Source organism: Bombus fervidus, chromosome 6, assembly GCF_041682495.2.
Source record: "Bombus fervidus isolate BK054 chromosome 6, iyBomFerv1, whole genome shotgun sequence".
NCBI lineage: Eukaryota > Metazoa > Arthropoda > Insecta > Hymenoptera > Apidae > Bombus > Bombus fervidus.
In genome coordinates, this window is record NC_091522.1 from 1,471,158 (window position 1) to 1,495,264 (window position 24,107).

Here is a 24,107-nt window from a genome sequence, read left to right on the forward strand (position 1 = left end):
AATGTTAAGTACAGTGCTGGAATTCTTTCTACAGAGTTGGAATACCTTTGTACAGAGTTGGAATGCTTTCTACAGGGTTGGAATACCTTTGTACAGAGTCAGAATGTTATGTACAGGGTTGGAATTCTTTCTACAGAGTTGGAATACCTTTCTACAGAGTTGGAATGCTTTCTACAGGGTTGGAATACCTTTGTACAGAGTTGGAATGCTTTCTACAGGGTTGGAATGCTTTCGACAGAGTTGGAATACCTTTGTACAGGGTTGGAACAGCTTTGTACAGGGTGGGAATACTTTCTAGAGGGTTGGAATGCTTTCGACAGGGTTGGAATATTTTCTAGAGGGTTGGAATGCTTTCTAGAGGGTTGGAATGCTATCTACAGGGTTGGAATGCTTTCTACAGAGTTGGAATACCTTTGTACAGGGTTGGAACAGCTTTGTACAGGGTTGGAATACTTTCTACAGGGTTGGAATGCTTTCTACAGGGTTGGAATACCTTTGTACAGAGTTGGAATGCTTTCTACAGGGTTGGAATGCTTTCGACAGAGTTGGAATACCTTTGTACAGAGTCAGAATGTTATGTACAGGGTTGGAATACTTTCTACAGGGTTGGAATGCTTTCTACAGGGTTGGAATGCTTTCTACAGGTTTGGAATGCTTTCTACAGGGTTGGAATGCTTTCTACAGGGTTGGAATGATTTCTACAGGGTTGGAATGCTTTCGACAGGGTTGGAATACCATTGTGCAGGATTGGAATGCTTTCTACAGGGTGGGAATGCTTTCTACAGGGTTGGAATGCTTTCTACAAGGTTGGAATAACTTTGTACAGAGTTGGAATGCTTTCTACATTGTTGGAATTCTTTCGATAGAGTTGGAATACCTTTGTACAGAGTTGGAATACCTTTGTACAGAGTTGGAATGCTTTCTACAGGGTTGGAATTTTTTCGGCAGGGTTGGAATACTTTCGACAGAGTTGGAATACCTTTGTACAGGGTTGGAATGCTTTCTACAGGGTTGGAATGCTTTCTACAGGGTTGGAATGCTTCCGACAGAGTTGGAATACCTTTGTACAGAGTTGGAATAACTTTGTACAGGGTAGGAATACTTTCTACAGGGTTGGAATACTTTCTACAGGGTTGGAATGCTTTCGACAGAGTTGGAATGCTTTCTACAGGGTTGGAATGCTTTCTACAGTGTTGGAATGCTTTCTACAGTGTTGGAATGCTTTCTACAGGGTTGGAATGCTTTCTACAGGGTTGGAATGCTTTCTACAGGGTTAGAATGGTTTCGACAGAGTTGGAATACCTTTGTACAGAGTTGGAATAACTTTGTACAGGGTTGGAATGCTTTCTACAGGGTTGGAATGCTTTCGACAGAGATGGAATACCATTGTTCAGAGTTGCAAAGCTTTCTACAGGGTTGGAATACTTTCTACAGGATTGGAATGTTTTGTACGGGGTTGGAATGCTTGCCACAGGGTGGGAATGCTTCCTAGAGGGTTGGAATTCTTTCGACAGCGTTGGAATGCTTTCGACAGAGTTGGAACACCTTTGTACAGAGTTGGAATAACTTTGTACAGGGTAGGAATACTTTCTACAGGGTTGGAATACTTTCTACAGGGTTGGAATACTTTCTACAGGGTTGGAATACTTTCTACATTGTTGAAATACTTTCTACAGGGGTGGAATACTTTCTACAGGGTTGGAATGCTTTCTACAGTGTTGGAATGCTTTCTACAGAGTTGGAATACCTTTGTACAGGGTTGGAACAGCTTTGTACAGGGTTGGAATGCTTTCTACAGAGTTGGAATACCCTTGTACAGGGTTGGAATGCTTTCTACAGGGTTGGAATGCTTTCTACAGGGTTGGAATGCTTTCTACAGGGTTGGAATGCTTTCTACAGGGTTGGAATGCTTTCTACAGGGTTGGAATACTTTCTACAGGGTTGGAATACTTTCTACAGGGTTGGAATGCTTTCTAGAGGGTTGGAATGCTTTCTAGAGGTTTGGAATGCTTTCGGCAGAGTTGGAATATCTTTGTACAGGGTTGGAATGCTTTCTACAGGGTTGGAATGCTTTCTACAGGGTTGGAATGCTTTCGACAGGGTTGGAATGCTTTCGACAGAGTTGGAATACCATTGTACAGAGTTGGAATGCTTTCTACAGGGTTGGAATACCTTTGTACAGAGTCAGAATGTTATGTACAGGGTTGGAATTCTTTCTACAGAGTTGGAATACCTTTCTACAGAGTTGGAATGCTTTCTACAGGGTTGGAATACCTTTGTACAGAGTTGGAATGCTTTCTACAGGGTTGGAATGCTTTCTACAGGGTTGGAATGCTTTCTACAGGTTTGGAATGCTTTCTACAGGGTTGGAATGCTTTCTACAGGGTTGGAATGATTTCTACAGGGTTGGAATGCTTTCGACAGGGTTGGAATACCATTGTGCAGGATTGGAATGCTTTCTACAGGGTGGGAATGCTTTCTACAGGGTTGGAATGCTTTCTACAAGGTTGGAATAACTTTGTACAGAGTTGGAATGCTTTCTACATTGTTGGAATTCTTTCGATAGAGTTGGAATACCTTTGTACAGAGTTGGAATACCTTTGTACAGAGTTGGAATGCTTTCTACAGGGTTGGAATTTTTTCGGCAGGGTTGGAATACTTTCGACAGAGTTGGAATACCTTTGTACAGGGTTGGAATGCTTTCTACAGGGTTGGAATGCTTTCTACAGGGTTGGAATGCTTCCGACAGAGTTGGAATACCTTTGTACAGAGTTGGAATAACTTTGTACAGGGTAGGAATACTTTCTACAGGGTTGGAATACTTTCTACAGGGTTGGAATGCTTTCGACAGAGTTGGAATGCTTTCTACAGGGTTGGAATGCTTTCTACAGTGTTGGAATGCTTTCTACAGTGTTGGAATGCTTTCTACAGGGTTGGAATGCTTTCTACAGGGTTGGAATGCTTTCTACAGGGTTAGAATGGTTTCGACAGAGTTGGAATACCTTTGTACAGAGTTGGAATAACTTTGTACAGGGTTGGAATGCTTTCTACAGGGTTGGAATGCTTTCGACAGAGATGGAATACCATTGTTCAGAGTTGCAAAGCTTTCTACAGGGTTGGAATACTTTCTACAGGATTGGAATGTTTTGTACGGGGTTGGAATGCTTTCCACAGGGTGGGAATGCTTCCTAGAGGGTTGGAATTCTTTCGACAGCGTTGGAATGCTTTCGACAGAGTTGGAACACCTTTGTACAGAGTTGGAATAACTTTGTACAGGGTAGGAATACTTTCTACAGGGTTGGAATACTTTCTACAGGGTTGGAATACTTTCTACAGGGTTGGAATACTTTCTACATTGTTGAAATACTTTCTACAGGGGTGGAATACTTTCTACAGGGTTGGAATGCTTTCTACAGGGTTGGAATGCTTTCTACAGAGTTGGAATACCTTTGTACAGGGTTGGAACAGCTTTGTACAGGGTTGGAATGCTTTCTACAGAGTTGGAATACCCTTGTACAGGGTTGGAATGCTTTCTACAGGGTTGGAATGCTTTCTACAGGGTTGGAATGCTTTCTACAGGGTTGGAATGCTTTCTACAGGGTTGGAATGCTTTCTACAGGGTTGGAATACTTTCTACAGGGTTGGAATACTTTCTACAGGGTTGGAATGCTTTCTAGAGGGTTGGAATGCTTTCTAGAGGTTTGGAATGCTTTCGGCAGAGTTGGAATATCTTTGTACAGGGTTGGAATGCTTTCTACAGGGTTGGAATGCTTTCTACAGGGTTGGAATGCTTTCGACAGGGTTGGAATGCTTTCGACAGAGTTGGAATACCATTGTACAGAGTTGGAATGCTTTCTACAGGGTTGGAATACCTTTGTACAGAGTCAGAATGTTATGTACAGGGTTGGAATTCTTTCTACAGAGTTGGAATACCTTTCTACAGAGTTGGAATGCTTTCTACAGGGTTGGAATACCTTTGTACAGAGTTGGAATGCTTTCTACAGGGTTGGAATGCTTTCGACAGAGTTGGAATACCTTTGTACAGGGTTGGAACAGCTTTGTACAGGGTGGGAATACTTTCTACAGGGTTGCAATGCTTTCTAGAGGGTTGGAATGCTTTCTAGAGGGTTGGAATGCTTTCTACAGGGTTGGAATGCTTTCTACAGAGTTGGAATACCTTTGTACAGGGTTGGAACAGCTTTGTACAGGGTTGGAATGCTTTCTACAGAGTTGGAATACCCTTGTACAGGGTTGGAATGCTTTCTACAGGGTTGGAATGCTTTCTACAGGGTTGGAATGCTTTCTACAGGGTTGGAATGCTTTCTACAGGGTTGGAATGCTTTCTACAGGGTTGGAATACTTTCTACAGGGTTGGAATGCTTTCTAGTGGGTTGGAATGCTTTCTAGAGGTTTGGAATGCTTTCGGCAGAGTTGGAATATCTTTGTACAGGGTTGGAATGCTTTCTACAGGGTTGGAATGCTTTCTACAGGGTTGGAATGCTTTCGACAGGGTTGGAATGCTTTCGACAGAGTTGGAATACCATTGTACAGAGTTGGAATGCTTTCTACAGGGTTGGAATACCTTTGTACAGAGTCAGAATGTTATGTACAGGGTTGGAATTCTTTCTACAGAGTTGGAATACCTTTCTACAGAGTTGGAATGCTTTCTACAGGGTTGGAATACCTTTGTACAGAGTTGGAATGCTTTCTACAGGGTTGGAATGCTTTCGACAGAGTTGGAATACCTTTGTACAGAGTTAGAATGTTATGTACGGGGTTGGAATTCTTTCTACAGATTTGGAATACCTTTGTACAGAGTTGGAATGCTTTCTACAGGTTTGGAATACCTTTGTACAGAGTTGGAATGCTTTCTACAGGGTTGGAATGCTTTCGACAGAGTTGGAATACCTTTGTACAGGGTTGGAACAGCTTTGTACAGGGTGGGAATACTTTCTAGAGGGTTGGAATGCTTTCGACAGGGTTGGAATATTTTCTAGAGGGTTGGAATGCTTTCTAGAGGGTTGGAATGCTATCTACAGGGTTGGAATGCTTTCTACAGAGTTGGAATACCTTTGTACAGGGTTGGAACAGCTTTGTACAGGGTTGGAATACTTTCTACAGGGTTGGAATGCTTTCTACAGGGTTGGAATACCTTTGTACAGAGTTGGAATGCTTTCTACAGGGTTGGAATGCTTTCGACAGAGTTGGAATACCTTTGTACAGAGTCAGAATGTTATGTACAGGGTTGGACTTCTTTCTACAGAGTTGGAATACCTTTCTACAGAGTTGGAATGCTTTCTACAGGGTTGGAATACCTTTGTACAGAGTTGGAATGCTTTCTACAGGGTTGGAATGCTTTCGACAGAGTTGGAATACCTTTGTACAGAGTCAGAATGTTATGTACAGGGTTGGAATTCTTTCTACAGATTTGGAATACCTTTGTACAGAGTTGGAATGCTTTCTACAGGTTTGGAATACCTTTGTACAGAGTTGGAATGCTTTCTACAGGGTTGGAATGCTTTCGACAGAGTTGGAATACCTTTGTACAGGGTTGGAACAGCCTTGTACAAGGTGGGAATACTTTCTACAGGGTTGGAATGCTTTCTAGAGGGTTGGAATGCTTTCTAGAGGGTTGGAATGCTTTCTAGAGGGTTGGAATGCTTTCTAGAGGGTTGGAATGCTATCTACAGGGTTGGAATGCTTTCTACAAAGTTGGAATACCTTTGTACAGGGTTGGAACAGCTTTGTACAGGGTGGGAATACTTTCTACAGGGTTGGAATACTTTCTACAGGGTTGGAATACTTTCTACAGGGTTGGAATACTTTCTACAGGGTTGGAATACTTTCTACATTGTTGAAATACTTTCTACAGGGGTGGAATACTTTCTACAGGGTTGGAATGCTTTCTACAGGGTTGGAATGCTTTCTACAGAGTTGGAATACCTTTGTACAGGGTTGGAACAGCTTTGTACAGGGTTGGAATGCTTTCTACAGAGTTGGAATACCCTTGTACAGGGTTGGAATGCTTTCTACAGGGTTGGAATGCTTTCTACAGGGTTGGAATGCTTTCTACAGGGTTGGAATGCTTTCTACAGGGTTGGAATGCTTTCTACAGGGTTGGAATACTTTCTACAGGGTTGGAATACTTTCTACAGGGTTGGAATGCTTTCTAGAGGGTTGGAATGCTTTCTAGAGGTTTGGAATGCTTTCGGCAGAGTTGGAATATCTTTGTACAGGGTTGGAATGCTTTCTACAGGGTTGGAATGCTTTCTACAGGGTTGGAATGCTTTCGACAGGGTTGGAATGCTTTCGACAGAGTTGGAATACCATTGTACAGAGTTGGAATGCTTTCTACAGGGTTGGAATACCTTTGTACAGAGTCAGAATGTTATGTACAGGGTTGGAATTCTTTCTACAGAGTTGGAATACCTTTCTACAGAGTTGGAATGCTTTCTACAGGGTTGGAATACCTTTGTACAGAGTTGGAATGCTTTCTACAGGGTTGGAATGCTTTCGACAGAGTTGGAATACCTTTGTACAGGGTTGGAACAGCTTTGTACAGGGTGGGAATACTTTCTACAGGGTTGCAATGCTTTCTAGAGGGTTGGAATGCTTTCTAGAGGGTTGGAATGCTTTCTACAGGGTTGGAATGCTTTCTACAGAGTTGGAATACCTTTGTACAGGGTTGGAACAGCTTTGTACAGGGTTGGAATGCTTTCGACAGAGTTGGAATACCCTTGTACAGGGTTGGAATGCTTTCTACAGGGTTGGAATGCTTTCTACAGGGTTGGAATGCTTTCTACAGGGTTGGAATGCTTTCTACAGGGTTGGAATGCTTTCTACAGGGTTGGAATACTTTCTACAGGGTTGGAATACTTTCTACAGGGTTGGAATGCTTTCTAGAGGGTTGGAATGCTTTCTAGAGGTTTGGAATGCTTTCGGCAGAGTTGGAATATCTTTGTACAGGGTTGGAATGCTTTCTACAGGGTTGGAATGCTTTCTACAGGGTTGGAATGCTTTCGACAGGGTTGGAATGCTTTCGACAGAGTTGGAATACCATTGTACAGAGTTGGAATGCTTTCTACAGGGTTGGAATACCTTTGTACAGAGTCAGAATGTTATGTACAGGGTTGGAATTCTTTCTACAGAGTTGGAATACCTTTCTACAGAGTTGGAATGCTTTCTACAGGGTTGGAATACCTTTGTACAGGGTTGGAATGCTTTCTACAGGGTTGGAATGCTTTCGACAGAGTTGGAATACCTTTGTACAGAGTTAGAATGTTATGTACGGGGTTGGAATTCTTTCTACAGATTTGGAATACCTTTGTACAGAGTTGGAATGCTTTCTACAGGTTTGGAATACCTTTGTACAGAGTTGGAATGCTTTCTACAGGGTTGGAATGCTTTCGACAGAGTTGGAATACCTTTGTACAGGGTTGGAACAGCTTTGTACAGGGTGGGAATACTTTCTAGAGGGTTGGAATGCTTTCGACAGGGTTGGAATATTTTCTAGAGGGTTGGAATGCTTTCTAGAGGGTTGGAATGCTATCTACAGGGTTGGAATGCTTTCTACAGAGTTGGAATACCTTTGTACAGGGTTGGAACAGCTTTGTACAGGGTTGGAATACTTTCTACAGGGTTGGAATGCTTTCTACAGGGTTGGAATACCTTTGTACAGAGTTGGAATGCTTTCTACAGGGTTGGAATGCTTTCGACAGAGTTGGAATACCTTTGTACAGAGTCAGAATGTTATGTACAGGGTTGGACTTCTTTCTACAGAGTTGGAATACCTTTCTACAGAGTTGGAATGCTTTCTACAGGGTTGGAATACCTTTGTACAGAGTTGGAATGCTTTCTACAGGGTTGGAATGCTTTCGACAGAGTTGGAATACCTTTGTACAGAGTCAGAATGTTATGTACAGGGTTGGAATTCTTTCTACAGATTTGGAATACCTTTGTACAGAGTTGGAATGCTTTCTACAGGTTTGGAATACCTTTGTACAGAGTTGGAATGCTTTCTACAGGGTTGGAATGCTTTCGACAGAGTTGGAATACCTTTGTACAGGGTTGGAACAGCCTTGTACAAGGTGGGAATACTTTCTACAGGGTTGGAATGCTTTCTAGAGGGTTGGAATGCTTTCTAGAGGGTTGGAATGCTTTCTAGAGGGTTGGAATGCTTTCTAGAGGGTTGGAATGCTATCTACAGGGTTGGAATGCTTTCTACAAAGTTGGAATACCTTTGTACAGGGTTGGAACAGCTTTGTACAGGGTGGGAATACTTTCTACAGGGTTGGAATGCTTTCTAGAGGGTTGGAATGCTTTCTAGAGGGTTGGAATTCTTTCTACAGATTTGGAATACCTTTGTACAGAGTTGGAATGCTTTCTACAGGTTTGGAATACCTTTGTACAGGGTTGGAACAGCCTTGTACAAGGTGGGAATACTTTCTACAGGGTTGGAATGCTTTCTAGAGGGTTGGAATGCTTTCTAGAGGGTTGGAATGCTTTCTAGAGGGTTGGAATGCTTTCTAGAGGGTTGGAATGCTATCTACAGGGTTGGAATGCTTTCTACAAAGTTGGAATACCTTTGTACAGGGTTGGAACAGCTTTGTACAGGGTGGGAATACTTTCTACAGGGTTGGAATGCTTTCTAGAGGGTTGGAATGCTTTCTAGAGGGTTGGAATTCTTTCTACAGATTTGGAATACCTTTGTACAGGGTTGGAACAGCTTTGTACAGGGTTGGAATGCTTTCTACAGAGTTGGAATACCCTTGTACAGGGTTGGAATGCTTTCTACAGGGTTGGAATGCTTTCTACAGGGTTGGAATGCTTTCTACAGGGTTGGAATGCTTTCTACAGGGTTGGAATACTTTCTACAGGGTTGGAATACTTTCTACAGGGTTGGAATGCTTTCTAGAGGGTTGGAATGCTTTCTAGAGGTTTGGAATGCTTTCGACAGAGTTGGAATACCTTTGTACAGAGTTGGAATAACTTTGTACAGGGTAGGAATACTTTCTACAGGGTTGGAATACTTTCTACAGGGTTGGAATGCTTTCTACAGGGTTGGAATGCTTTCTACAGGTTTGGAATGCTTTCTACAGGGTTGGAATGCTTTCTACAGGGTTGGAATGATTTCTACAGGGTTGGAATGCTTTCGACAGGGTTGGAATACCATTGTGCAGGATTGGAATGCTTTCTACAGGGTGGGAATGCTTTCTACAGGGTTGGAATGCTTTCTACAAGGTTGGAATAACTTTGTACAGAGTTGGAATGCTTTCTACATTGTTGGAATTCTTTCGATAGAGTTGGAATACCTTTGTACAGAGTTGGAATACCTTTGTACAGAGTTGGAATGCTTTCTACAGGGTTGGAATTTTTTCGGCAGGGTTGGAATACTTTCGACAGAGTTGGAATACCTTTGTACAGGGTTGGAATGCTTTCTACAGGGTTGGAATGCTTTCTACAGGGTTGGAATGCTTCCGACAGAGTTGGAATACCTTTGTACAGAGTTGGAATAACTTTGTACAGGGTAGGAATACTTTCTACAGGGTTGGAATACTTTCTACAGGGTTGGAATGCTTTCGACAGAGTTGGAATGCTTTCTACAGGGTTGGAATGCTTTCTACAGTGTTGGAATGCTTTCTACAGTGTTGGAATGCTTTCTACAGGGTTGGAATGCTTTCTACAGGGTTGGAATGCTTTCTACAGGGTTAGAATGGTTTCGACAGAGTTGGAATACCTTTGTACAGAGTTGGAATAACTTTGTACAGGGTTGGAATGCTTTCTACAGGGTTGGAATGCTTTCGACAGAGATGGAATACCATTGTTCAGAGTTGCAAAGCTTTCTACAGGGTTGGAATACTTTCTACAGGATTGGAATGTTTTGTACGGGGTTGGAATGCTTTCCACAGGGTGGGAATGCTTCCTAGAGGGTTGGAATTCTTTCGACAGCGTTGGAATGCTTTCGACAGAGTTGGAACACCTTTGTACAGAGTTGGAATAACTTTGTACAGGGTAGGAATACTTTCTACAGGGTTGGAATGCTTTCTACAGGGTTGGAATGCTTTCTACAGAGTTGGAATACCTTTGTACAGGGTTGGAACAGCTTTGTACAGGGTTGGAATGCTTTCTACAGAGTTGGAATACCCTTGTACAGGGTTGGAATGCTTTCTACAGGGTTGGAATGCTTTCTACAGGGTTGGAATGCTTTCTACAGGGTTGGAATGCTTTCTACAGGGTTGGAATGCTTTCTACAGGGTTGGAATACTTTCTACAGGGTTGGAATACTTTCTACAGGGTTGGAATGCTTTCTAGAGGGTTGGAATGCTTTCGGCAGAGTTGGAATATCTTTGTACAGGGTTGGAATGCTTTCTACAGGGTTGGAATGCTTTCTACAGGGTTGGAATGCTTTCGACAGGGTTGGAATGCTTTCGACAGAGTTGGAATACCATTGTACAGAGTTGGAATGCTTTCTACAGGGTTGGAATACCTTTGTACAGAGTCAGAATGTTATGTACAGGGTTGGAATTCTTTCTACAGAGTTGGAATACCTTTCTACAGAGTTGGAATGCTTTCTACAGGGTTGGAATACCTTTGTACAGAGTTGGAATGCTTTCTACAGGGTTGGAATGCTTTCGACAGAGTTGGAATACCTTTGTACAGAGTTAGAATGTTATGTACGGGGTTGGAATTCTTTCTACAGATTTGGAATACCTTTGTACAGAGTTGGAATGCTTTCTACAGGTTTGGAATACCTTTGTACAGAGTTGGAATGCTTTCTACAGGGTTGGAATGCTTTCGACAGAGTTGGAATACCTTTGTACAGGGTTGGAACAGCTTTGTACAGGGTGGGAATACTTTCTAGAGGGTTGGAATGCTTTCGACAGGGTTGGAATATTTTCTAGAGGGTTGGAATGCTTTCTAGAGGGTTGGAATGCTATCTACAGGGTTGGAATGCTTTCTACAGAGTTGGAATACCTTTGTACAGGGTTGGAACAGCTTTGTACAGGGTTGGAATACTTTCTACAGGGTTGGAATGCTTTCTACAGGGTTGGAATACCTTTGTACAGAGTTGGAATGCTTTCTACAGGGTTGGAATGCTTTCGACAGAGTTGGAATACCTTTGTACAGAGTCAGAATGTTATGTACAGGGTTGGACTTCTTTCTACAGAGTTGGAATACCTTTCTACAGAGTTGGAATGCTTTCTACAGGGTTGGAATACCTTTGTACAGAGTTGGAATGCTTTCTACAGGGTTGGAATGCTTTCGACAGAGTTGGAATACCTTTGTACAGAGTCAGAATGTTATGTACAGGGTTGGAATTCTTTCTACAGATTTGGAATACCTTTGTACAGAGTTGGAATGCTTTCTACAGGTTTGGAATACCTTTGTACAGAGTTGGAATGCTTTCTACAGGGTTGGAATGCTTTCGACAGAGTTGGAATACCTTTGTACAGGGTTGGAACAGCCTTGTACAAGGTGGGAATACTTTCTACAGGGTTGGAATGCTTTCTAGAGGGTTGGAATGCTTTCTAGAGGGTTGGAATGCTTTCTAGAGGGTTGGAATGCTTTCTAGAGGGTTGGAATGCTATCTACAGGGTTGGAATGCTTTCTACAAAGTTGGAATACCTTTGTACAGGGTTGGAACAGCTTTGTACAGGGTGGGAATACTTTCTACAGGGTTGGAATGCTTTCTAGAGGGTTGGAATGCTTTCTAGAGGGTTGGAATGCTTTCTACAGGGTTGGAATGCATTCTACAGAGTTGGAATACCTTTGTACAGGGTTGGAACAGCTTTGTACAGGGTTGGAATGCTTTCTACAGAGTTGGAATACCCTTGTACAGGGTTGGAATGCTTTCTACAGGGTTGGAATGCTTTCTACAGGGTTGGAATGCTTTCTACAGGGTTGGAATGCTTTCTACAGGGTTGGAATACTTTCTACAGGGTTGGAATACTTTCTACAGGGTTGGAATGCTTTCTAGAGGGTTGGAATGCTTTCTAGAGGTTTGGAATGCTTTCGACAGAGTTGGAATACCTTTGTACAGAGTTGGAATAACTTTGTACAGGGTAGGAATACTTTCTACAGGGTTGGAATACTTTCTACAGGGTTGGAATGCTTTCTACAGGGTTGGAATGCTTTCTACAGGTTTGGAATGCTTTCTACAGGGTTGGAATGCTTTCTACAGGGTTGGAATGATTTCTACAGGGTTGGAATGCTTTCGACAGGGTTGGAATACCATTGTGCAGGGTTGGAATGCTTTCTACAGGGTGGGAATGCTTTCTACAGGGTTGGAATGCTTTCTACAAGGTTGGAATAACTTTGTACAGAGTTGGAATGCTTTCTACATTGTTGGAATTCTTTCGATAGAGTTGGAATACCTTTGTACAGAGTTGGAATACCTTTGTACAGAGTTGGAATGCTTTCTACAGGGTTGGAATTTTTTCGGCAGGGTTGGAATACTTTCGACAGAGTTGGAATACCTTTGTACAGGGTTGGAATGCTTTCTACAGGGTTGGAATGCTTTCTACAGGGTTGGAATGCTTCCGACAGAGTTGGAATACCTTTGTACAGAGTTGGAATAACTTTGTACAGGGTAGGAATACTTTCTACAGGGTTGGAATACTTTCTACAGGGTTGGAATGCTTTCGACAGAGTTGGAATGCTTTCTACAGGGTTGGAATGCTTTCTACAGTGTTGGAATGCTTTCTACAGTGTTGGAATGCTTTCTACAGGGTTGGAATGCTTTCTACAGGGTTGGAATGCTTTCTACAGGGTTAGAATGGTTTCGACAGAGTTGGAATACCTTTGTACAGAGTTGGAATAACTTTGTACAGGGTTGGAATGCTTTCTACAGGGTTGGAATGCTTTCGACAGAGATGGAATACCATTGTTCAGAGTTGCAAAGCTTTCTACAGGGTTGGAATACTTTCTACAGGATTGGAATGTTTTGTACGGGGTTGGAATGCTTTCCACAGGGTGGGAATGCTTCCTAGAGGGTTGGAATTCTTTCGACAGCGTTGGAATGCTTTCGACAGAGTTGGAACACCTTTGTACAGAGTTGGAATAACTTTGTACAGGGTAGGAATACTTTCTACAGGGTTGGAATACTTTCTACAGGGTTGGAATACTTTCTACAGGGTTGGAATACTTTCTACATTGTTGAAATACTTTCTACAGGGGTGGAATACTTTCTACAGGGTTGGAATGCTTTCTAGAGGGTTGGAATGCTTTCTAGAGGGTTGGAATGCTTTCTAGAGGGTTGGAATGCTTTCTACAGGGTTGGAATGCTTTCGACAGGGTTGGAATGCTTTCGACAGAGTTGGAATACCTTTGTACAGAGTTGGAATAACTTTGTACAGGGTAGGAATACTTTCTACAGGGTTGGAATACTTTCTACAGGGTTGGAATGCTTTCGACAGAGTTGGAATGCTTTCTACAGGGTTGGAATGCTTTCTACAGGGTTGGAATGCTTTCTACAGGGTTGGAATGCTTTCTACGGGGCTGGAATGCTTTCTGCAGGGTTGGAATGGTTTCTACAGGGTTGGAATGCTTTCGACAGGGTTGGAATACCTTTGTACAGGGTTGGAATGCTTTCTACACGGCGGGAATGCTTTCTACAGGGTTGGAATGCTTTCTACACAGCAGGAATGCTTTCTACAGGATTGGAATGCTTTCTACAGGGTTGGAATTTTTTCGGCAGGGTTGGAATACCTTTGTGCAGAGTTAGAATGTTATGTACAGAGTTGGAGTGCTTTCTACAGGGTTGGAACGCTTCCTACAGGGTTAGAATGGTTTCGAAAGATTTGGAATACCTTTGTACAGGGTTGGAATGCTTTCTACAGAGTTGGAATACCCTTGTACAGGGTTGGCATGCTTTCTACAGGGTTGGAATGCTTTCGACATGGTTGGAATGCTTTCGACAGAGTTGGAATGCTTTCGACAGGGTTGGAATGCTTTCGACAGAGTTGGAATACCTTTGTACAGAGTTGGAATAATTTTGTACAGGGTAGGAATACTTTGTACAGAGTTGGAATGCTTTCTACAGGGTTGGAATGCTTTCTACAGGGTTGGAATGCTTTCTACAGGGTTGGAATGCTTTCTGCAGGGTTGGAATGCTTTCGACAGAGTTGGAATACCTTTGTACAGGGTTGGAACAGCTTTGTACAGGGTGGGAATACTTTCTACAGGGTTGCAATGCTTTCTAGAGGGTTGGAATGCTTTCTAGAGGGTTGGAATGCTTTCTACAGGGTTGGAATGCTTTCTACAGAGTTGGAATACCTATGTACAGGGTTGGAACAGCTTTGTACAGGGTTGGAATGCTTTCTACAGAGTTGGAATACCCTTGTACAGGGTTGGAATGCTTTCTACAGGGTTGGAATGCTTTCTACAGGGTTGGAATGCTTTCTACAGGGTTGGAATGCTTTCTACAGGGTTGGAATGCTTTCTACAGGGTTGGAATACTTTCTACAGGGTTGGAATACTTTCTACAGGGTTGGAATGCTTTCTAGAGGGTTGGAATGCTTTCTAGAGGTTTGGAATGCTTTCGGCAGAGTTGGAATACCTTTGTACAGGGTTGGAATGCTTTCTACAGGGTTGGAATGCTTTCTACAGGGTTGGAATGCTTTCGACAGGGTTGGAATGCTTTCGACAGAGTTGGAATACCATTGTACAGAGTTGGAATGCTTTCTACAGGGTTGGAATACCTTTGTACAGAGTCAGAATGTTATGTACAGGGTTGGAATTCTTTCTACAGAGTTGGAATACCTTTCTACAGAGTTGGAATGCTTTCTACAGGGTTGGAATACCTTTGTACAGAGTTGGAATGCTTTCTACAGGGTTGGAATGCTTTCGACAGAGTTGGAATACCTTTGTACAGAGTTAGAATGTTATGTACGGGGTTGGAATTCTTTCTACAGATTTGGAATACCTTTGTACAGAGTTGGAATGCTTTCTACAGGTTTGGAATACCTTTGTACAGAGTTGGAATGCTTTCTACAGGGTTGGAATGCTTTCGACAGAGTTGGAATACCTTTGTACAGGGTTGGAACAGCTTTGTACAGGGTGGGAATACTTTCTAGAGGGTTGGAATGCTTTCGACAGGGTTGGAATATTTTCTAGAGGGTTGGAATGCTTTCTAGAGGGTTGGAATGCTATCTACAGGGTTGGAATGCTTTCTACAGAGTTGGAATACCTTTGTACAGGGTTGGAACAGCTTTGTACAGGGTTGGAATACTTTCTACAGGGTTGGAATGCTTTCTACAGGGTTGGAATACCTTTGTACAGAGTTGGAATGCTTTCTACAGGGTTGGAATGCTTTCGACAGAGTTGGAATACCTTTGTACAGAGTCAGAATGTTATGTACAGGGTTGGACTTCTTTCTACAGAGTTGGAATACCTTTCTACAGAGTTGGAATGCTCTCTACAGGGTTGGAATACCTTTGTACAGAGTTGGAATGCTTTCTACAGGGTTGGAATGCTTTCGACAGAGTTGGAATACCTTTGTACAGAGTCAGAATGTTATGTACAGGGTTGGAATTCTTTCTACAGATTTGGAATACCTTTGTACAGAGTTGGAATGCTTTCTACAGGTTTGGAATACCTTTGTACAGAGTTGGAATGCTTTCTACAGGGTTGGAATGCTTTCGACAGAGTTGGAATACCTTTGTACAGGGTTGGAACAGCCTTGTACAAGGTGGGAATACTTTCTACAGGGTTGGAATGCTTTCTAGAGGGTTGTAATGCTTTCTAGAGGGTTGGAATGCTTTCTAGAGGGTTGGAATGCTTTCTAGAGGGTTGGAATGCTATCTACAGGGTTGGAATGCTTTCTACAAAGTTGGAATACCTTTGTACAGGGTTGGAACAGCTTTGTACAGGGTGGGAATACTTTCTACAGGGTTGGAATGCTTTCTAGAGGGTTGGAATGCTTTCTAGAGGGTTGGAATGTTTTCTACAGGGTTGGAATGCATTCTACAGAGTTGGAATACCTTTGTACAGGGTTGGAACAGCTTTGTACAGGGTTGGAATGCTTTCTACAGAGTTGGAATACCCTTGTACAGGGTTGGAATGCTTTCTACAGGGTTGGAATGCTTTCTACAGGGTTGGAATGCTTTCTACAGGGTTGGAATGCTTTCTACAGGGTTGGAATACTTTCTACAGGGTTGGAATACTTTCTACAGGGTTGGAATGCTTTCTAGAGGGTTGGCATGCTTTCTACAGGGTGGGAATACTTTCTACAGGGTTGGAATACTTTCTACAGGGTTGGAATGCTTTCTAGAGGGTTGGAATGCTTTCTAGAGGTTTGGAATGCTTTCGACAGAGTTGGAATACCTTTGTACAGAGTTGGAATAACTTTGTACAGGGTAGGAATACTTTCTACAGGGTTGGAATACTTTCTACAGGGTTGGAATGCTTTCTACAGGGTTGGAATGCTTTCTACAGGTTTGGAATGCTTTCTACAGGGTTGGAATGCTTTCTACAGGGTTGGAATGATTTCTACAGGGTTGGAATGCTTTCGACAGGGTTGGAATACCATTGTGCAGGGTTGGAATGCTTTCTACAGGGTGGGAATGCTTTCTACAGGGTTGGAATGCTTTCTACAAGGTTGGAATAACTTTGTACAGAGTTGGAATGCTTTCTACATTGTTGGAATTCTTTCGATAGAGTTGGAATACCTTTGTACAGAGTTGGAATACCTTTGTACAGAGTTGGAATGCTTTCTACAGGGTTGGAATTTTTTCGGCAGGGTTGGAATACTTTCGACAGAGTTGGAATACCTTTGTACAGGGTTGGAATGCTTTCTACAGGGTTGGAATGCTTTCTACAGGGTTGGAATGCTTCCGACAGAGTTGGAATACCTTTGTACAGAGTTGGAATAACTTTGTACAGGGTAGGAATACTTTCTACAGGGTTGGAATACTTTCTACAGGGTTGGAATGCTTTCGACAGAGTTGGAATGCTTTCTACAGGGTTGGAATGCTTTCTACAGTGTTGGAATGCTTTCTACAGTGTTGGAATGCTTTCTACAGGGTTGGAATGCTTTCTACAGGGTTGGAATGCTTTCTACAGGGTTAGAATGGTTTCGACAGAGTTGGAATACCTTTGTACAGAGTTGGAATAACTTTGTACAGGGTTGGAATGCTTTCTACAGGGTTGGAATGCTTTCGACAGAGATGGAATACCATTGTTCAGAGTTGCAAAGCTTTCTACAGGGTTGGAATACTTTCTACAGGATTGGAATGTTTTGTACGGGGTTGGAATGCTTTCCACAGGGTGGGAATGCTTCCTAGAGGGTTGGAATTCTTTCGACAGCGTTGGAATGCTTTCGACAGAGTTGGAACACCTTTGTACAGAGTTGGAATAACTTTGTACAGGGTAGGAATACTTTCTACAGGGTTGGAATACTTTCTACAGGGTTGGAATACTTTCTACAGGGTTGGAATACTTTCTACATTGTTGAAATACTTTCTACAGGGGTGGAATACTTTCTACAGGGTTGGAATGCTTTCTAGAGGGTTGGAATGCTTTCTAGAGGGTTGGAATGCTTTCTAGAGGGTTGGAATGCTTTCTACAGGGTTGGAATGCTTTCGACAGGGTTGGAATGCTTTCGACAGAGTTGGAATACCTTTGTACAGAGTTGGAATAACTTTGTACAGGGTAGGAATACTTTCTACAGGGTTGGAATACTTTCTACAGGGTTGGAATGCTTTCGACAGAGTTGGAATGCTTTCTACAGGGTTGGGATGCTTTCTACAGGGTTGGAATGCTTTCTACAGGGTTGGAATGCTTTCTACGGGGCTGGAATGCTTTCTGCAGGGTTGGAATGATTTCTACAGGGTTGGAATGCTTTCGACAGGGTTGGAATACCTTTGTACAGGGTTGGAATGCTTTCTACACGGCGGGAATGCTTTCTACAGGGTTGGAATGCTTTCTACACAGCTGGAATGCTTTCTACAGGATTGGAATGCTTTCTACAGGGTTGGAATTTTTTCGGCAGGGTTGGAATACCTTTGTGCAGAGTTAGAATGTTATGTACAGAGTTGGAGTGCTTTCTACAGGGTTGGAACGCTTCCTACAGGGTTAGAATGGTTTCGAAAGATTTGGAATACCTTTGTACAGGGTTGGAATGCTTTCTACAGAGTTGGAATACCCTTGTACAGGGTTGGCATGCTTTCTACAGGGTTGGAATGCTTTCGACATGGTTGGAATGCTTTCGACAGAGTTGGAATGCTTTCGACAGGGTTGGAATGCTTTCGACAGAGTTGGAATACCTTTGGACAGAGTTGGAATAATTTTGTACAGGGTAGGAATACTTTCTACAGGGTTGGAATACTTTCTACAGGGTTGGAATGCTTTCTACATGGTTGGAATGCTTTCGACAGGGTTGGAATGCTTTCTACAGGGTTGGAATGCTTTCTACAGGGTTGGAATGCTTTCAACAGGGTTGCAATGCTTTCTACAGGGTTGGAATGCTTTCGACAGAGTTGGAATACCGTAATGCTACATAACGTTATACGTTATTACGTAATAGTATACAACGTTATACGTTGTAACGTAATGCTACATAACGTTATACGTTATAACGTAATAGTATACAACGTTATACGTTATAACGTAATGCTACATAACGTTATACGTTATAACGTAATAGTATATAACGTTATACGATGTAACGTAGTGCAACATAACGTTATACGTTATAACGTAATAGTATACAACGTTATACGTTATAACGTATTGCTACATAACGTTATACGTTATAACGTAATAGTATACATCGTTATACGTTATAACGTAATTCTACATAACGTTATACGTTATAACGTAATAGTATACAACGTTATACGTTATAACGTAATGCTACATAACGTTATACGTTATAACGTAATAGTATATAACGTTATACGATATAACGTAGTGCAACATAACGTTATACGTTATAACGTAGTGCTCCATAACGTTATACGTAATAAGGTAATAGTATATAACGTTATACGATATAACGTAGTGCAACATAACGTTATACGTTATAACGTAGTGCTACATAACGTTATACGTTATAACGTAATAGTATATAACGTTATACGTTATAACGTAATGCTACATAACGTTATACGTTATAACGTAATAGTATATAACGTTATACGATATAACGTAGTGCAACATAACGTTATACGTTATAACGTAGTGCAACATAACGATATACGTTATAACGTAATGCTCCATAACGTTACACGTTATAACGTAATAGTATACGACGTTATATGTTATAGCGTAATGCCACATAACGTTATACGCTATAGCGTAATGCTACATAACGTTATACGTTATAAGGTAATAGTATAAAACGGTATACGTTATAACGTAATGCTACATAACGTTATACGTTATAAGGTAATAGTATATAACGTTATACGTTATAACGTAGTGCTACATAACGTTATACGTTATAACGTAATGCTACGTAACGTTATACGTTATAAGGTAATAGTATATAACGTATAACGTTATAAGGTAACAATATATAACGAAATACGTTATGACGTAATGCTACATAACGTTATACGTTATAACGTAATAGTATACAACGTTATACGTTATAACGTAATACTACATAACGTTATACGTTATAACGTAAGAGTATATAACGTTATACGTTATTACGTAATGCTACATAACGTTGTACGTTATAAGGTAATAGTATATAACGTTATACGTTATAACGTAGTGCTACATAACGTTATACGTTATAACGTAATAGTATAGAACGTTATACGTTATAACGTAATGCTACATAACGTTATACGTTATAACGTAATAGTATACAACGTTATACGTTATAACGTAATACTACATAACGTTATACGTTATAACGTAATAGTATACAACGTTATACGTTATAACGTAATGCTACATAACGTTATACGTTATAACGTCGTGCTACGTAACGTTATACGTTATAACGTAATAGTATACAGCGTTATACGTTATAACGTAATGCTACATAACGTTATACGTTATAACGTAATAGTATACAACGTTATACGTTATAACGTAATGCTATATAACGTTATACGTTATAACGTAATAGTATAAACGTTATACGATATAACGTAGTGCTACATAACGTTATACGTTATAACGTAGTGCTACATAACGTTATACGTTATAAGGTGATAGTATATAACGTTATACGTTATAACGTAGTGCTACATAACGTTATACGTTATAACGTAATAGTATACAACGTCATACGTTATAACGTAATGCTACATAACGTTATACGTTATATCGTAATAGTATACAACGTTATACGTTATAACGTAATGCTACATAACGTTATACGTTATAAGGTAATAGTATACAACTTTATATGTTATAGCATAATGCTACATAACGTTATACGTTATAACGTAATGCTACATAACGTTATACGTTATAAGGTAGTAGTATACAACGTTATACGTTATAACGTAATGCTACATAACGTTATACGTTATAAGGTACTAGTATACAACGTTATACGTTATAACGTCGTGCTACAAAACGTTATACGTTATAACGTAATAGTATACAACGTTATACGTTATAACGTAATGCTACATAACGTTATACGTTATAACGTAATAGTATACAACGTTATACGTTATAACGTAATGCTACATAACGTTATACGTTATAACGTAATAGTATACAACGTTATACGTTATAACGTAATGCTACATAACGTTATACGTTATAACGTAATAGTATATAACGTTATACGATATAACGTAGTGCAACATAACGTTATACGTTATAACGTAGTGCTCCATAACGTTATACGTAATAAGGTAATAGTATATAACGTTATACGATATAACGTAGTGCAACATAACGTTATACGTTATAACGTAATGCTACATAACGTTATACGTTATAACGTAGTGCAACATAACGTTATACGTTATAACGTCGTGCTACTTAACGTTATACGTTATAACGTAATAGTATACAACGTTATACGTTATAACGTAATGCTACATGACGTTATACGTTATAAGGTAGTAGTATACAACGTTATACGTTATAACGTAATGCTACATAACGTTATATGTTATAAGGTACTAGTATACAACGTTATACGTTATAACGTCGTGCTACAAAACGTTATACGTTATAACGTAATAGTATACAACGTTATACGTTATAACGTAATGCTACATAACGTTATACGTTATAACGTAGTGCTACATAACGTTATACGATATAAGGTAATAGTATATAACGATATACGTTATAACGTAGTGATACATAACGTTATACGTTATAAGGTAAGAGTATATAACGTTATACGTTATTACGTAATGCTACATAACGTTGTACGTTATAAGGTAATAGTATATAACGTTATACGTTATAACGTAGTGCTACATAACGTTATACGTTTTAACGTAGTGCTACATAACGTTATACGTAATAAGGTAATAGTATATAACGTTATACGATATAACGTAGTGCAACATAACGTTATACGTTATAACGTAGTGCTACATAACGTTATACGTTATAACGTAATAGTATATAACGTTATACGATATAACGTAGTGCAACATAACGTTATACATTATAACGTAGTGCAACATAACGTTATACGTTATAACGTAGTGCTACATAACGTTATACGTTATAACGTAATAGTATACAACGTTATACGTTATAACGTAATGCTACATAACGTTATACGTTATAACGTAATGCTCCATAACGTTATACGTTATAAGGTAATAGTATATAACGTTATACGTTATAACGTAATGCTACATAACGTAATACGTTATAAGGTAGTAGTATACAACGTTATACGTTATAACGTAATGCTACATAACGTTATACGTTATAAGGTACTAGTATACAACGTTATACGTTATAACGTCGTTGCTACAAAACGTTATACGTTATAACGTAATAGTATACAACGTTATACGTTATAACGTAATGCTACATAACGTTATACGTTATAACGTAATAGTATACAACGTTATACGTTATAACGTAATGCTACATAACGTTATACGTTATAACGTAATAGTATACAACGTTATACGTTATAACGTAATGCTACATAACGTTATACGTTATAACGTAATAGTATACAACGTTATACGTTATAACGTAATGCTACATAACGTTATACGTTATAACGTAATAGTATATAACGTTATACGATATAACGTAGTGCAACATAACGTTATACGTTATAACGTAGTGCTCCATAACGTTATACGTAATAAGGTAATGGTATATAACGTAATACGATATAACGTAGTGCAACATAACGTTATACGTTATAACGTAGTGCTACATAACGTTATACGTTATAACGTAATAGTATATAACGTTATACGTTATAACGTAATGCTACATAACGTTATACGTTATAACGTAATAGTATATAACGTTATACGATATAACGTAGTGCAACATAACGTTATACGTTATAACGTAGTGCAACATAACGTTATACGTTATAACGTAGTGCTACATAACGTTATACGTTATAACGTAATAGTATACAACGTTATACGTTATAACGTAATGCTACATAACGATATACGTTATAACGTAATGCTCCATAACGTTATACGTTATAACGTAATAGTATACGACGTTATATGTTATAGCGTAATGCTACATAACGTTATACGCTATAGCGTAATGCTACATAACGTTATACGTTATAAGGTAATAGTATATAACGTTATACGTTATAACGTAATGCTACATAACGTAATACGTTATAAGGTAACAGTACATAGCGTTATACGATATAACGTAGTGCTACATAACGTTGTACGTTATAACGTGGTGCTACATAACGTTATACGTTATAAGGTAATAGTATACAACGTATAACGTTATAAGGTAACAATATATAACGAAATACGTAATGACGTAATGCTACATAACGTTATAAGTTATAAGGTAAGCGTATATAACGTTATACGTTATGGCGTAATGCTACATGTCGTTATACGTTATAACGTAATAGCATACAACGTTATACGTTATAACCTAATGCTACATAACGTTATACGTTATCAGGTAATAGTATACAACGTATAACGTTATAAGGTAACAATATATAAGGATATACGTTATAACGTAATGCTACATAACGTTATACGTTATAACGTAATAGTATACAACGAAATACGTTATAACGTAATGCTACATAACGTTATACGTTATAAGGTACTAGTATACAACGTTATACGTTATAACGTCGTTGCTACAAAACGTTATACGTTATAACGTAATAGTATACAACGTTATACGTTATAACGTAATGCTACATAACGTTATACGTTATAACGTAATAGTATACAACGTTATACGTTATAACGTAATGCTACATAACGTTATACGTTATAACGTAATAGTATACAACGTTATACGTTATAACGTAATGCTACATAACGTTATACGTTATAACGTAATAGTATACAACGTTATACGTTATAACGTAATGCTACATAACGTTATACGTTATAACGTAATAGTATATAACGTTATACGATATAACGTAGTGCAACATAACGTTATACGTTATAACGTAGTGCTCCATAACGTTATACGTAATAAGGTAATGGTATATAACGTAATACGATATAACGTAGTGCAACATAACGTTATACGTTATAACGTAGTGCTACATAACGTTATACGTTATAACGTAATAGTATATAACGTTATACGTTATAACGTAATGCTACATAACGTTATACGTTATAACGTAATAGTATATAACGTTATACGATATAACGTAGTGCAACATAACGTTATACGTTATAACGTAGTGCAACATAACGTTATACGTTATAACGTAGTGCTACATAACGTTATACGTTATAACGTAATAGTATACAACGTTATACGTTATAACGTAATGCTACATAACGATATACGTTATAACGTAATGCTCCATAACGTTATACGTTATAACGTAATAGTATACGACGTTATATGTTATAGCGTAATGCTACATAACGTTATACGCTATAGCGTAATGCTACATAACGTTATACGTTATAAGGTAATAGTATATAACGTTATACGTTATAACGTAATGCTAC